Here is a 16,825-nt window from a genome sequence, read left to right on the forward strand (position 1 = left end):
TCTGTTTCCTGCTTGCCTACCTGGCCTGTCTCTGGAACATCAGGAAGAGATCACGCTGGACAGGAGCCAGCCTCTCACACCCACCGTCCTTCCACGTCTGCTGGCCGGCCACCCACGCTGACACTTGCCACGAGAGCTGGGTTCTAGGGCCTGTGGAAGAGGATCACAAAAGGAGATTCTCTGCCCCCTAGAAGGTTTCACTTTTTTGTTTTCTCTGGTTGGAACCTATAGGACCAACTGACCACCTGGGTTTAGGTCATCCTTGGAGAACGTCTGGTGGGATTTCGGAAAAAGATCTTCTGAAAATGTGTGAGGAGGAACCCATTAGGAGACACACTTATTTCAGTTTCAGGAAATGAGACTTCATTTACATCCCAGGTAAATTCTTCAGTGTCAGAAAATAGCTGGGGAGGGAATGGAGGGGTAAACAGACAGACAGGAATTTTTCAAAGACTTGGCAAATCACAGCAAATTAAGTGCAAGATTTATGGTCTAAATATACAATGTAGATCAATGATGGTAACAGTAACATTGAACGAGATGAAATACTTACTAAGGGCCAGGCAGTGTCAGTCTTATCTCACTGCTTACAAGAAGCCTATGAATTAAGTCCTCTCACATCTCCATTTTACAGATGAGAAAACTGAGGCTGACAAAAGTAAAGCCAAGTGCTCCAGGGCACACAGCTGGTGGAAGTCCAATCACCGAATTTGTGTTTCTAGTTGATATCCTGTGTCTTTGCACTTTGGGCCACGTGTATACATACAACAAATGAGTAAATCCTATTAAATAGATCCTATTCCAAGATTTAAATGACAGTTGCTTCTCCCCCCAGGTTTAAAAGCGTTCGCACTACTTGAACATGCCTTGCCTACCTCTGGGGCAGGTTTGCTTACCCACTAAACGATGCTACCCTGTCCCCTCCTTCAGCTCTGCCCTGGCCCCCCAAGGCCCACAGCACAGGCGTGTGCGTGCTCACAGAGGTCTGCTCTTTCTGGTGCGTCTGGGACCCTGGACTGAAAACTCCAGTTTCTGCTGATTGACTTTGTTAGTGCAGCTCAAGTCTCTTGGTTTTCTTTTCTTCCCAAAGATGCTGCAGGGCCTTCTGGTCCACATGCGTCCACGCTAATTATTGTTTCCCGGGTAGGGGAAATCTGGATTATGGAATTCTTGAGCCATCTTCCAATTGGGGTCCATTCTTTCTTTTCTTTTTTTTTTTTTTTTTTGGCATTTGTGCAGGGAGCTCTTGAAAGGAAGTTTAGGTTTTGTTCAGCTGTTTTTCTTGACTCTACCTTCTTATTTCTGGCCTCTGTGCAAACCAGATTGCAGACAAAACTCAAGGCCAGGATCACTCTGTGGCTAACCACAGTCCTTCACCTTCAGTATGTGAAGACGGTTCTCAGGATCTCAACAACACCCATCCTACGGCTTCTAGAAAAGTTTCACTGAAAGAGAGGAGGGGTGGAGTGATATGGAGGGTGGAGGGATAAACTCGGAGTTCGGCATTTGCAGATACTAACTACTATATATAAAACAGATAAACAACAAAGTCCTACTGTGTAGCACAGGGAACTATATTCAATACCTTGTAATAGCCTATAATGGAAAAGAAAATGAAAAGGAATATATATGTATATGTATAACTGAATCACTGTGCTGTACACCAGAAATTAACACACTGTAAACTGACTATACTTCAATTTAAAAAATTTTAATAAAAGAAAAAGAAAAAGAGGCGTATTCCCCAAATTTTAGCAATTGCCGTTTCTTAATGGAAGTAATTGGAATGCATACTTTGTTCCTGTGTTGGAAGTTACAGAGAAACCAGCCCCCCACAGTGATAGTATTATTCTGTCCTAGCCCACTGTTCCCGCTTTCAAAATATGCTGAAACACTGATAATAATAATAAAGCTATTTCAAATATGCCAAATCTAAGAAATCTGCACTCCCAGACTCCACTATTGTGACTGTGTTTCTAGTTGATAGTCTATAATCTTATCACTTTTGACCACACATCCACATACCATCCTGGCTTATTTATGAAGATAAATCCTGTGCTGAGATCAAGATCGACAATCATTTTTGCTGCGTCTAAATTTATTTTTGCTGCTTTAAAAAAAAAAAGATTTTGAAAATATTTTCCAATGGGTTTATTTGTTTTAAAAAGATTTTGGTAAAGAAACTACTCTGAACAAAAAGCAACTCTTGGGGTATCAACTACCAACCACCACATATTTGGAATATTTTGAATTATTATTATCCAGGAATAGACAATTCGGTTTTAGGATTATTTGTATCCTTGGCGATGTTACTATGTTTTAATGTTTTCAAGGCTTGTCTGTCTACAAATATAACTCCAGTGATTAATTTCTGCTGCTCGTGAGCATGGGTTTATTAGCTGATTGAACCGTACGTTACTCATGCTCTCTGAGCTTCGATTGCCTCATCTCTGAAGGGGAAAGAGTAACACCCACTTTATAGAATTGCCATGAGATTTCAGTGATGTAATCCAGGTGAAATGATTTCCCACCACACAGTAAATGCTCAATAAAAGGTTTTAGATGAAAATATCATCTAAAGAGTGAGGTTTAAGATTAATAACTGGGTTACAACAGTTAGTACCCATCTTCTGTTCCCACAAGCCTGCGTGCTCTGGGAGGCAGTGGCGTCCCTTTGTCTCCATCCCTCCCCAGCTTTCAGCTCAGGCCTGACGCAGACCAGCCTCTCCATGGGTATCAGGGAATGAAATTCACCCCTGTATGAACTTGCCACGCTCTCTACTCGCCATTGCACGAATGAGTCATCTATGGTTGACTATATTCAGAATTGGTTTCTCTTCTCTAAATGCATTTAACATTTTTCAACTCTGCTTTTAAAGGTGCTGTTTTGTTTCACTCTCCTGTTTAAGAAACTGAAGTTGAAATTCTAATGTAAAGTCGGCAAATTGGGGTTAATAGGCTTACCTGGAAAGGCTGCCTGAAAAGAGGGAGCAGATAAATGACGTGATTGGCTTTTCCAAGGAGAGTAAAACTGAGACAACTTGGGGGATCGGCGGGAGTTTGGTGTTTGCGTGGGGCTTGGAACGGTCAGCTACAGTCTGGAGAGCTGCCCGACAACTAAGAAGAAATTTGACCGCACGTGTGAAGGCGCTGGTCACTCTGCTGTGAGAGGCCCCGTGTCATCAGGGCCATCCGTGTGAAAGGGCAATTCAAGCCATGCTGGGCTTGAACGGGTAGCTTGTGCTCTATCAGGAATCTATCTCCCAACGGTTCATCGAAAAGACCTTTTCTATTCCTCAAATACATACAAATAAATGTATGGGCAAATGCTCCGAGCCAATTCACAGCTATTTCTGGTGCTGCTGCGATGTTTTAAACATACTTGGCTCAGATTTAAATGTTAGGTGTGTTTAAAGAGAACTTTATTTCGTAAGATTGTATCAATATTAGTCTAACAAATGTTTCAGACATCCAGCATGTGCTATGAACATTGCAAAAGACTACATGCATGGCACAAAGGAGGAAGAGGAAAAATGCCACGATGCTAGATGGAAGACTGGGGCCAGACGGTGTAATGCTATGCTTTAGAATTTGGAACCTATTTTGTCTTATAGGACAAGGTTGGAAAATATGCTTACCTTGGATGAAAAACTGTATGAGTATTGGGTACCTGGAAAGCTGTGATGGAAACAGTTCTATGGCTTGAAAGCAGCTTTGGGGTAAGTCATGCCAGGGGAGGTGGCAATGGGAGTGACCGCCCACATGCTGAGTCTTTGTCATTCTTTGTCTTGTGATTAAGGGCAGCCACTGAGGTGTCTGTCAAAGGAAATGGGTCTCATCAAGTCTCTGCTTAGGAAGACTGCGTGCGAACAGTGAAGGGGTGCCATTTAGAGAAGGAGCAATTAATATATTTGATCTCACCCCCTAGGTCGCTCATTTCTAGACACAGCAGACGCTAGCCATCTCCCTGGGCCCTTATCTTCTCAGTCTGGGGGAAAGCAGGTTACACCGCAGGACGGGTATTGGGATGGGGCCGGCGGTGGGATAGCTGCTCTGCTCCGCTCTGCCCATCCCTTTTCACTCACTCGTCTTGAAGGAATTGCGCCACGCGTGTGTTCACATTTCAGATACAGGACCAGGGCTGTGTGTTTAATAAGAGGCATCTTCTGAACCCCCAAGTTGAGTATCATCCTGATAAATATTACAAATTTGTTCAGGAAAGTGAATTCCTATCTGTTAACCCAAAGTAGCCTCCATAATCTGCCGGTATCTGAGCACATTTCACCAGAATGAGAAGCATTTCTGAGAAAGAGAAATAGCAGCCAGTCGTGCAGTGTGTTAGAGTTCCAGCAGGAAACAGATGGCACTCTCAGACTGAGTAAGTGAGGAGTGTTAATAAAAGAGTGATCTACAAAGATATGGAAAGATTTAGAGACACATACAAAAGATGTTGAAGGACGTTGGGGCTAAAACAGCAGGTGATAGCGATGGGTAAGATCTCTGTTTCTGCCAGGTCAGAAGGAAAATGTGCCAGTTCCAGATCTCAGGATAGGTAGCTATAGGGAGAGGGTCAGTGGATCAGGGCTGTGACATTTGATGGAAAGATGCAGCCGACCTGTGTACACTGCAGGAAAAGCATTACGTGCACAACCTTCCTCTCCTCCCTCTGGGGCTGAGAACCCATTGACATAGCCTGCAGGGCACAGACTGGAACAGAGAAGGGTGGAGAGTGGGTCTGGAAGGCAAAGAGAAAATAACCAGCTCAGTGCAGTTTTTGGTATGTGATAAATTCACAGAAGACAATAATGATGAGACATGAGCAAAATGGTGAGCCGGGACGCTCCAAACTCCACATTCCTCCATAACGTCATCAACAAAGAAAGAAACAAAAACCACAAACCCACACTTGCCAGAATGGAAACAGTCTTGGCCTTGAGTGTGGCGACTCAGTTCCCAGCTTCTCTCTCTAAGCCAGAGGGAGAGAGCAGAACTTATTTGCAAATTATCGTGTGCATCTGTTCTAGCCTGGCTGGGGACACCTGAAGATCCGACTCGCTGTCTCTCTCGTGACTCAGAACATATGCAGGAAAGTTGGGGCGCTGTTTGTAACAGCTGTAAGGGGGTCACACACTGCACACACCCCCAGAAACCTGCAGCAGTGAACGCCCACTGGAGACATGCAACTGACTATCTAAGGTCCGGAGGAGAAAGCGAGGTGAGACTCTTTGGGAAACCAAGAGATTCAAAAGCAGCCATTTGTGTAGTGGAATTTAGAAAGCCATGTGCATAACCAGGTAAGACATATGCTCAGGAAAAAAACTAAGAAGACCTTAAACTTTCACCTAAAGCTGATTCTTAGTGTCAAAGTAAACTAAATGGCAGGAGTTCCCCCCGCCCCAGCACAGAGTCAGTCTACAAGACTGGGAGTGGTAACCGCACTCCCCCTCTTTCTTGTTCTCTGTGATTTTTGTTTATCTGTTTCAGCTCCTGGCATTCAAGGAAATTTCTACCAAAATATTAGCAGAACACAAGCTTAAAGGAGACTTTGGTGAGCATCCATGGTAAGGAATACACTTTGCAAAAATGGTTTGGAAAAGTCTCAAAACAAATGAACTATCACAGCCTTCAGCAATCAAGCAAACAATAAAAAATCAAATTCTGGGGAAGCGGGGAAGTCTGATTCCCAGACTTACCACATTATAATCATCAAGTGCCCGGTTTTACTGTATCTCTAAAGACAGAATTAGGTTGGAAAGGAAAGGATGAAAAAGATATTTCGTGCACACAGTAACTAAAAGAGATTTGGGGTGGCTATACTAGTATTAGGTAAAATAGACTTTAAGTCAAAAACTATTACAAGAGACAAAGAGGGGTATTATATGTTAATAAAAATACCAATTCATCAAGAAGATATAACAATTATAAACATATACGCACAAAACATCAGAGCTGCAAAATATACCGTGCAAACACTGACAAAAGTGAAGGGAAACATAAATAGCTATAAGATAATAGTAGGAGATTTTAATACCCCCACTGTCCATAATGAATAGAACGACCAGACAGAAGATCAATAAGGAGACCGTTGACTTGAACAACTGTAGACCAGCTGGAGCTATCAGACATGCACAGAACACTCTACCCAGCAACAGACTACACATTTTTCTCAATTGGACATGGAACAGTCTCCAGGGCAGACCCTATGCTAGACCACAAAACAAATCTTATTAAATTTAAAAAGATTGAAACCATATAAAGTTTATTTTCTGATCATATGGGAAAGAAGCTGGAAATCAATAACAGAAGGAAAACTGGAAAATCCACAAATATGTGCAAATTAAACAACATACTCTTAAAAACTGTTATGTAACCAGTGGGTCAAAGAAGAACTCACAAGGGAGATTAGAAAATACTTTGAGACAAATGAAAAAGAAAAGAAAAACATAACATACCAAAACTTACAAGATGCAGAAAAGTGATGCCAAGAGGGACATTTATGGCTATAAATGCTTACATTCAACAAAGAAAATTCTGAAATCAATAACCCAACCTACTCTTTAAGGAACTAGAAAAAGAAAAGTAAACTGAACCAAAGGAAATAATAAAAATTAGAGCAGAGATAAACAAAACAGAGAATAGGAAAACAGTAGAGAAAAATCAATGAAACCAAAATTTGATTCTCTGACAAGATCAATAGCACTGACAAACCTGTAGGTAGACTGACTAAGAAAAAGGGGAGGAAACTCAAAGAGCTAAAATCAGAAATCAAGTGGGGCATTATGACGGATTTTACAGAAATAAAAACTATTTTATAAGAGAATATCATGAACACTTGTATGCCAACAAATTGGATAACCTAAATAAAATGGACAAACTCCTAGAAACACACCAAATCTACCAGTACTGAAGCACAAATAAATAGGGAATGCAAGTAGATTTATACCTAGTATGAAAATTAATCCATCATCAAAACCTTCTAACAAAGAAAAGTCATGGGCCACATCGCTTCACTGGAGAATCCTACCAAGCATTTAAAGAAAAATGCACACTAATCCTCAACTCTTCCAAAAAATTGAAGAAGAAAGAACATTTCCTAACTCATGATATGAAGGCAGCATTACCTTGATAGCAAACCCAGCAAAGAGGCTATAAGAAAACTACAGGCTAGTATTCTTTAGGAATATTGATGCAAACATCCTCAAGAAAATACTAGCAAACTGAATTTAACAGTATATTAAAAAGATTATATACCATGGCCAAGTGAGATTTATTCCTGGAATGCAAAGATAATTCATTATACAAAAATTAATCAATGTAACACACCGCATTAACAGAATGAAGGAGAAACCCCTACGTGATCATCTCAATGGATGCAGAAAAAGCATTTGACAAAATAACAATTACGGCTTCTCTTTATTTGGGATGTGCCATGTGCCAAGCTGTACAATCAGGCTGTACAATCATTTCATTTGGAAAGGTTTGAACCCTCAAGGCAACATCCTAAAATATGTAATATTATGTTATCACATTCTTTGTACGTCTGAAGATACTGAGGCTCAAGCTTCAAAAACTGGAGTAATTCATCAAATCGTATGTATAGTGAAAAGTGGAGCCAGTCTGTATGTCCTAGATTTCCAGATTACAAAGCCTAGGACATTTCTACTGTGTACTGTGTCTTTTGCTTCTGTTTATTTGTTTGATCAAACTTTTTTATTGAGGGAGATCAAAATGAAGTTACCAAGAGCTGATCTGAGAAAGTCACTACCCAACTGATGGATGTAATAAAATGGGCTTTGGTGTCTTCACCCCTGTCCCCATCCCCACTGGTAATAAGGTGCTATGATTTTGATCGTATATTAACTCTCATTGCTGGAAAAGGGGTCTGGCCTGTCTCACTTCCAAACTGAGTTTGGGCGGCTGGATGTTGTCCCTTCACTTTCCACGGTCTCCCTAGGGAAAGAACGTCCACGTGGAACCAGTGGCCCAATGATAGAGCAGCACCCGCCGTGGCAGCAGAAAACCAAAAGGAAGCTCATAAATCAGAAAGCTGGAATCAATTTGGTTTTGACTCAGAGTCATACTGTGTCTCTCTTGGGGAAAAATAAAGTCTCTCTAAGAGATTGGTGCCAGCTCACTGCACTGGAGTTATAAATAAAAGTCAGAATTAGAGTTTCCAATTTTTTAATGAGTTTTAATAGGTATATTGTTTAGCTTCCTGACAAACTGATGAACTGCAGACCTGCTAAATTGCAAAAATGCCTGTGACATTTGTTTACTTGGACTATTATAAGAAAAGAGATCATTTGTGATTATATCCTTTGTGCAGTGAAACCCCAAAGTCTGCTTCTGCAGGCTTCGGAATGTGTACATTTTCAACTTTGAAAATCGCTTTCTGACAATTACCTTGCTTTTGCACTGCAGCTGGGGAGTGGGGTACCTCACCAGGCCAGATGTTCCCGCTCCATAAGTGACATTTCCAGACTAGGACACGAAGAGCAGACAAGGACCCAGTTTTTGTGACACAGTCTGAGGTGAAGGGGCGTTCGCTTAACCTAAAAGCCTGAGTTTTTCTCAGACTTAGAGATTGGGGATTTCTGGAGCAGCGGAGCTGTCACGTGAGCTGCTTTTTACTGGAATTACCCCCAGAAGCAACCCGATGTTTTCATTTAGGTTCCATCGACTATCCTCTGCTCTTTGATAATTTTCGCAACACCCCTTCTCTGTCACTGGCCATGTGCCTAGAGTGACAATGACAGGACACGCACTTAATCAAGCAACTGAAACCCTTAAACGCTACATGCAAAACCAATGCTGGATCCTCTAAGAAGTTATATGATGCTTTAATACTGTACAACATGCCAGTTTCATTATTCCAACCGGAGTTGTCGTCTATGAACCTGGTCTATCAAAGGTAAAGCCAACCTCCCTCAAGAAAATGGAAGCTTAAAAACGAGGAGGAAAAAAAAAAAAGAAGAAGAAGAAACCTTTCATTTATACTTCACACCAGGTCAGGTGATTTCTGTTATCTTCTCTAGCTCGAATGCTGTAACCACGGGAAATAGAGTGGCATTAAGCAAGAATTTTCCTATCTCTGAGAAGATCTGCTTATTAAGTTCTCCAGAAGCGGTCCTCCCTCCCAGCCAAAATGACAGGCTTGTGGATCCCGTGCCAGGGGGTGTGGGCAGCTTATCGGGCGCTCATCTCTGAAGGCGGAGGATACAAGTAGGTCACAGGCAAAGGGACTGGTGGCGTCCTTTCAGTCCTGCCTTCCCAGGTTGAGGTAGTTGGGGTTTTTAAGAAAACATCTGGTGTGGAGTTGGCAGAGGGAAATTAGCAGGTCCGGGACACCTGGGGACCAAGTGGCCCTGATAAGCAAGGCTTAGGAGGAGAAAACCCACTCAAGCTAATTAGAGCCTGTGATACCATCCCCTTCCTGCCAAAATATTTGCTAAACCCTTAAACAAAAGACTGGCAAATCCCCAAAGATCAACTCCGCCCTGTTGGGTGTGTCGAAATCCATCCCACCCTTGTGGGTCTCAGGGGCTGTCTTCCCTGCCTGGGGTCCATGCACTGCCTGTCTGCACCTCTGACTTCTGGCCATTAGTTAAGTCTGCTGTCAGCAGTCACTTTTGCTTTAGTTCAAATCTGGAAATTTCTTCCCTTTATTTTTTGTTTTCCCTTCCGCAACTGACTGCACACCCCCCTGTAGAAGAACATCTCGGTAGAGTTAGAAGTAAACCGCTGCTTCAGAACAGTGGCCGCCTCGAAGAGGAATGTGGCCTTCGGCTTGGATCACTGTCGTGTCTGAAAATAGCAGAGACGCCCCTCACCGAGCTGGTGACACACAGACTCCTGGGGGATGACATAAGCGTACCCACCGTCCTCTGGGGGAAAGCAACAGAGAACAAGGAGCACAAACGGATCTCAAAATCCCAAAAGGAGTATCACCAACTTCAAAGGGTGTTTTCATTGTAAACTGGGGTTTCCTTCCTTGAGCAATGCCTCTGCCCTTTTCGTCTCTGTTTCTGAAGCCTGAGTTTGCCCTTGTTCTCACCGTCTATTAAAAAGGCTGCTACAGGGGAACATTCACGCTCCACGGAGCTCTCTTTAAGGGGTCTGGCTGCTGCCAGGCTAGAAGAGGAAGACAGTCCAGCATCAGGACCTTCAGGAAGAGTTGTGAACCCCATCACCCCGGTAAAGACACTTCCCCTTCACTTCCCAACGATAAATCCACTTTTGCATTATGTGATTTAGATTTTCAGGTGATTCCATAGGCAGCCATTTCTCCGTTGCAAGTGTAGGGTACTCTTACTAGCAACATGCTATTTTCAATAAATGGTAAAATAAAAGCAAGAACCATTCAATTGGAATGATAAACAAAGTACATAACTTGACTTTTTTCCTAGTTCCTACCAACCTGTCTTCCCCCCTTCTCCTTTAGACTGTGTGCATAAACACTGATAGAGGGCAAGTGTCCTGTGTTTCAGAACCAGAGTGTTTTTGATGATAACAGGGCACAGAACCCTGGGGTGGAAAATCTTAGCAGCAGTTAAAGGTTAACAAGATGAGCAGACGTGCCCATCAGTGTCTTTGGAGAATGGCTGAATTAAGTAAGGCAAAGCCAAGGGTGAGGTCTATGAACCTCCTAGTCTCGCTCTCCAAACTTGCTGACTCAGCAGGTATTGCTCCAAGTTGCCTGGAGCTGGGCGGACGCTTCACAGGGTCAGGGAGCAAAGGAGGCTCAAAGGTGGAAGGCACATTACAGATCATGATGGCCAGTTTCCTTAATTGACAGGCTATTTAACTATGACTGTGTACAAGAGTATCTGCAAGTACTCTACACCTCGTGAGTCATTTTCATATACATTATGCCATTTGTCCCTGAAAATTTGATGTCCAGATATTTGTGGTTTTTTGCAGTGGAGGAAACTGAGTTTTGGAAAGGTTAAGGGACTAGTTCCAAGTCATAAAACTGTGAGTAGTGGGGCTGAGGCTGGGGCTCGGTTTTATACATTCTGTGCTCTTGTCACTAGCTTACGTCACCCCACCTACAGCTACAGCAGTACATCCTCCAGCAAACACGTCCTGTGTGCTTTCTGGTTGCGTATAACACGTAGCTCTGTAATCCGTGTTCCTGCTGCATCTAAGCCGTTAATAAAATGATGCCAATTAATTGGAATAAACTTTATCCCTTGGTCATTTTTATTTCATTAGGGAAGTAACTACAAGGTCTTTTTTTTATTCTAATGTAGAATGTTTTATTATAAATCTTGACACATATTTCTTTTTTTTTTTAATTGAAGTACTGTCAGTTACAATGTGTCAATTTCTGGTGTACGGCACAGTGTGTCCCAGTCATGCATATACATACATATATTTATAGTTTTCATATTTTTGGGTTTTTGGGTCTTTATTTTCCTGTGCAGGTAAGGAGTCTCATTTCTGCTTCCCTCATGAAGGTGGTACGAACGTACCTGACAAAGATAACCACAGAATTTCCTGGGAGTACCTAATCCAACCTTGTCACTTTTAGAGGTGAGAGGATTAACAACAGAGACTTCAAGTAAATTTTCCAAGGCCACACAGCTAGCTAGATGCTGAGCCAGGACTGAAAACCAAAATGTTGGATTGATTTCTCCTAGAAAATGAATTTTAGTTTATTTCTCCTAGAAAATGAGTGGTTTTTAGCCAAGAGTAATTTGACTCTTTCATATTAACCCTTCTTTTTTCCAAGACAGCTTTTACAAAGGGATAGGATCAAAGGGACATTTTTAGGTTTCAGGTTATGTATATATAACACATATAGATCCCGGATACGAGCATACGAGAAAATGAACAATTAAGCACATTCATCTGAAAAAAAAGATGAGAAAAACTAGGAGCATTTCTGTTCTCGGTTATATTTGTCCTTCCTAATCAAAACCATGTGAGAAGCTAGAAAAGAACCCAGAGCCCAGCGTGATTGCCAAAGACGAGGAAGGGACTGGAGAAAAGGAAAACCGAGGGACCCGGGAGCAGAGACGCGATGCTGTTTCCAGCGTTTCAGAGCACAGTCACACTTCCAGCTCTTCATCAGATAAGAGCGTTTTGCGCACTTTGGGCCAATTTACGCTGCACAGGAAAGCCTGCAGCTCAGCTTTCAGCCCACCACTTCCTGTGGGAGGGAGCGAAATGGGCTCAGCCCTTCCATTCCTTTCACCAACAGGCTTCCAAGTCCGAGGAAGAACCTCACTGCTCAGCCTGCCCTTTGGGGGGAAGCGTCCGCAGTCAATTCCTGATGGTCATCAGAAAAATTTTGTCCATTTCTCGGGTGTCGTTATTCCTTTCTTGTGTGTGTGTGTGTGTGTGTGTGTGTGTGTGTGTGTGTGTATGTGTGTGTGTGTGTGTGTGAACGCTGAACCTTCTTTTGGCTCAGGGCACTCCAATTACTCACTATTCATGGAAGTTAATTCTTTGCAGTTGTGATTGTAAGTTTCCTTTTTCCATGACAATTCAAGTAACATTAGGTCCAGGAAAGGGCCTTCTAATCCTTCGGAGCTGACCTCCATTCCACCCCTCCACTACCAGTCCCCCTTCAGCAGGGTTCCAGAACCTTGCCCTGGGGCACAGAGAGACACACATTGTTTCTTTACAATAAGACCTCCTCCTAGAGGGGGAAAAGTTCCTCGCGAGGCCGCATGCTGAGATTCAGTCTTTTGGATTTTCATTATTAGATCAGCTTCTCAGGAAGCCAAATGGCAAAGACAGATACATGATATGGGCTCATATCATTTGTTTGGAAACAGTGTTCAAAAATTTTTGTCCATGGTCATCTTCAAACGTCTTCCCAGGAGTCCTCTTCCCTCTTCCTGCTCCCCTCCGCCCCTGATCACCCCTATGCGGTTAATAAGATCCTGCACTTTGTTCCCCACGTGCCACCACTACCAAGCAACTGTTAAGAAATTCTGCCCTCCCAGTCTCCCTCTTGGTGTCCCAGCAGGTGTGATGTGGAATGGGAAAGAAAGTGCAGCTGGCTTATCTTGTTCAAACCCCTGTCCCCGGAGCGCTGCTTTTCTGGTCTGGCTCCCCCTGGAGGGTTTTCCCCATGGGCTCCTGCCCCTCAGCCCAGCCCGAATCTACTCATGGGAAATATACTGTTGAACTGGAAGGTTCTTTAAGTCCAGAAAGAGCCCCCAGAGTCTGCTCTCCTGCAGTAAGGGCGTTCATCTGGGAGCCGATTCTAGGCTGGCACTCTTGAGTACAGGAAGCAAGATAGTGACTTGTCAATCCAGGGATTGAGCCCCATGAGATGAAATGACATGCCCCCCATCCACACAGTTAGTGCTAAACTACTCAGATCTGAGTTTCAGCTCAGTTTTCTTTCCAGCATCCCAGTGCTGGCAGAGCGAAGCATCGGGGACCATCGGCGGACAGTCAGCTGAGAACACTTCCTGCTCAGAGGACTTGATTTTTTGGGTTTTGATTACATTTCTTACTGAGTAGAAGGAATTATTTATTTTCACTAGGAAATTTGAAGGAGTAGAAGACCAGAAACCCTGGGTGGGGACTGTATAATTTATAGAGAAGTCTGTGGAGGGCAGTGCAGAGGAAAAAAGAATGAATGATGGGACCAGAGGTTCAAGAAATGAAAGGCACCTGAAGCTCTTCACAAGTGTCAGATTCTTGGATATTTTAAAGACACTCTTGCTCAGTGTTTTCAACATTTTGCAACCCATATTCTCACTCAATGCTTTTTAAATGAAGCCTCTATGAAGATTTTGAGTAATTTCACTTCATGTATTTGGGATCATGAAACTAGGCACCCTTATGGACTCTCAGGTGTCCCCAGGGCAACTGGGTACTTCCCCTCCCCACGTCCACTGAGATTGCCTGTAGCACAATCCCACAGATGAAGAAAATGTCAAGCGATGACCTGCCTAAGATCGGAGAGCTGGTTAGCTGCCTGCCCAAGATAAGAACATATGTTTCCTGTCTTCTAGTCAAGAGCTTTGTCCTCTATGATGTCCTGTGTCCCAAGAGTTCAAGTGTATCAAGAATGTGAGATGGACTTAGAGTTTTCAATTCTTCAAATTCTTTAAAGTACTCAAAATATTTCCTTGAGGAGAGTTATTCTAGGCATCTTCTGGGAAACGAGCACATGGTATATCCATTATCCAAATGGCTCTTTAGTGAGAGAGAGAAACATTGATGTCAGAAGCAGAGAAGAGAGCCCCAGCCAAAGTCTCGATCTGCCTCTGAACAAAAGGGAGGGGAATGAATGGGAATGAGGGTCCCAGGAAAGAAGGCACCAGTGGCCACTTGAATTTGGCATCATCAAACCTGATGCATGCATAGCCCAAAGCAGTGCAAGTCCTCATTCCTAGACTTAAGTTTTTAAGAATAAAACTAATCAGCCAAGAGAAATGAGAATTATTAAATGCTTGGAAGTGCCTCAGGAATCTCTAGAAATTCAGCAACACTCTGTAATTAATACATATGGGATTTTTTTTTTTTTAAAGAAAGGAAAAGTGCAGCTGTACTGTGGACTCACAAAGGAAGGTGAAGGATTTCATCCTGAAAGATGCAAAGTGATCTCTCTCTGAGAACATGAAAGCAGGTGGACTCACACTGGAACAAGCCTGAGAACAGCAAGGGACAGGAAAGGACAGCAGTCCCTGGAAGGAATGCGTGGGCAGGAGGATTATCAGAACTTTCAAGGCTTTTATAAAAGGACTGAAAAGAAAAGAAACAGGAGGCCCATTAGCAAGTCAGAGGAAAGATGAATTTAATGATGAACACGACATTATGGAGATAATGAACTGCATCATTAAATTCATCTTTAAAAAGAAGAAAGAAAATATGTCCCCAGGAAGCTTCTGTGTTGGCAGGGGGAGTGGCGATGAGGATAAAAATCTGAATCTTTTTAAAATTAGCCACTGGTAAACAAGCAAATTTTAAAAGAAAATGAATTCAAAAAGCAAGCAAAACTTATCAATGATGGGAGAAGTTCAGAGAGGGATAACCTTGGAGAAGAGGGATGGAAGGCTTCTGGGATGCTGGTGACGTTCTATTTTGATACCTGTGTGGAATTCTGGGGGTGGGGGAAACGCTCTTTATGAAAATTCATTGGGCTTGACCCTGTGACCCATGTACTTTTATGTACATGTTACACAGGAATAAAAAGTAAAAATAGAAATGAAATGAAAAGAGTTTTAAAATAGTAATTATTAAAATTATAGTGATGTGTAAACCAGAATCAAAGTTGGGAAGGTAAGCTAATGGAGTTATAAAGTAGCACACAGGTATTTTCAAAGATCCTTAGAGAGCTGAAGATTAATGGAATAGCAATCAGTCAGGGTCCAGCCGCTTTCTACTTTTGCAGTGTATTCCTGTGCATTTCTATACACGCATTTACACATTTAAATTTTGTGGTGGATCATTCTCATTAATGGGAATCTTATATCCTATTTGAAATTAAATCACCACTTTCTAATTTTTCCTTTTTAAAAGCAAATCCAAGTTTCCGTATATATAATTTGTTTAAGTTGAAACGTATCCAAATTTGCAGAGAGGAATGAAATCGTATAGCCATATGTGACTTTTAAGAAAAAGACTAATCAATCAACCAAAAATAATTTGATTGCTAATTATGTGGCCAATCCAACACTAGTTATCAGTGAGGATACAAAGCAGTAAAAGATTTCATTTCTGCTAAGAACTAAGAATGTAGTTGGGGAGAAAAGGCTAATAAATACGAATGGCACAGAAATGCTACATTGTTCACTGCTGTCTCTATATAAGTAATAATATGAATGTGATAGTATGAACACATGGTATCTTAAATAAACTGATTTTGACTCTCTTTTTTCATATAAATATGTTGAAATAAGAACTACTGTAGAGACCGAAATTTGTACAGACACGACATTGAAGACTCATTTATTTCGTAGGAATTATCTAATGGAGATCAAATTAGATGTCATTTTATTAAGCGAGTTGGTTAAAATTTTCTAAGAAATTATTTACCACAATAAAATATGCAGTTGTAACTAATGCACAACACTCTGTGAAAGCCCTAGAATGTTTAAAAATGGGGAAGGGGGAAAAATCAAGAGGGAAGAAAAGGAGAGGAAGAGGAGGAATTAGGGACATCTCTCAAGTCAAGTGCCAATACTACTGGGGATCAATTGCCAACATGATAACGTGGGAAGAAATTGGTCTGGACTAAATGCCAAAAGCAATGTTGAGGTAAGAGTGCACACCAACCTGCATTAGAACTGCGAACATGACTTAGCCAGACATGACTAAACAATAACCAGAGTCTACGTCTGTCTCTGCAGCAGGAAAAACTCCCATGCTGAGCAGGGGAAAAAACAGTCTAGTAGAATGAGCAATAGCTCATCTGAATGCCCACATTTCAGCCTTGTTTCCAACCACATCTGTGAGTGAATCAGAATTTTCCCTCCTTCGAGCTGACTTCTAGCTGAGTGCAACAGGGCTGAACAAGGGCCCCCCAAAATATCTTCGTCCTAATCCCAGGAACCTGTGACTCGCACCTTATATGGCAAAAGAGACTTCAAAGATGTGATTAACATAAGGTTTTTGTTATGGGAAGAATCAGGGGCCCAGTGCAATCACTATGGTCCTTATAGGAGGGAGGTGGGAAGGTCAAAGGAGGACCTAGGCGATAGATGACAATGGAAGCAAGAAGCTGAGCGTCTAAGGAATGGGTTGTGCAGGAACCAGAGGATGCGGGCAAATTCCAGAAGCCAGAAAAGGCAAGGAAAGGGATCCTCCCCCAGACCCTCAAGACAGAACCAGCCCTGTGGACACCTGGACTTTGGCC

General features: G+C 42.4%; 1 long non-coding RNA gene across 1 annotated transcript; it reads left to right on the plus strand.

Annotated features, from left to right (window-relative positions):
- Positions 1–244: 244 nt before the first annotated feature.
- LOC141579752 (uncharacterized) lies at positions 245–11,145 on the plus strand. Its single transcript, XR_012511673.1, has 5 exons — positions 245–378; positions 3,615–3,719; positions 5,025–5,215; positions 5,485–5,561; positions 9,710–11,145. It is a non-coding gene; the product is annotated as an uncharacterized LOC141579752 (long non-coding RNA).
- Positions 11,146–16,825: the final 5,680 nt, after the last annotated feature.

This window comes from Camelus bactrianus, chromosome 14 (assembly GCF_048773025.1).
Source record: "Camelus bactrianus isolate YW-2024 breed Bactrian camel chromosome 14, ASM4877302v1, whole genome shotgun sequence".
In the NCBI taxonomy this organism is placed as follows: Eukaryota; Metazoa; Chordata; class Mammalia; order Artiodactyla; family Camelidae; genus Camelus; species Camelus bactrianus.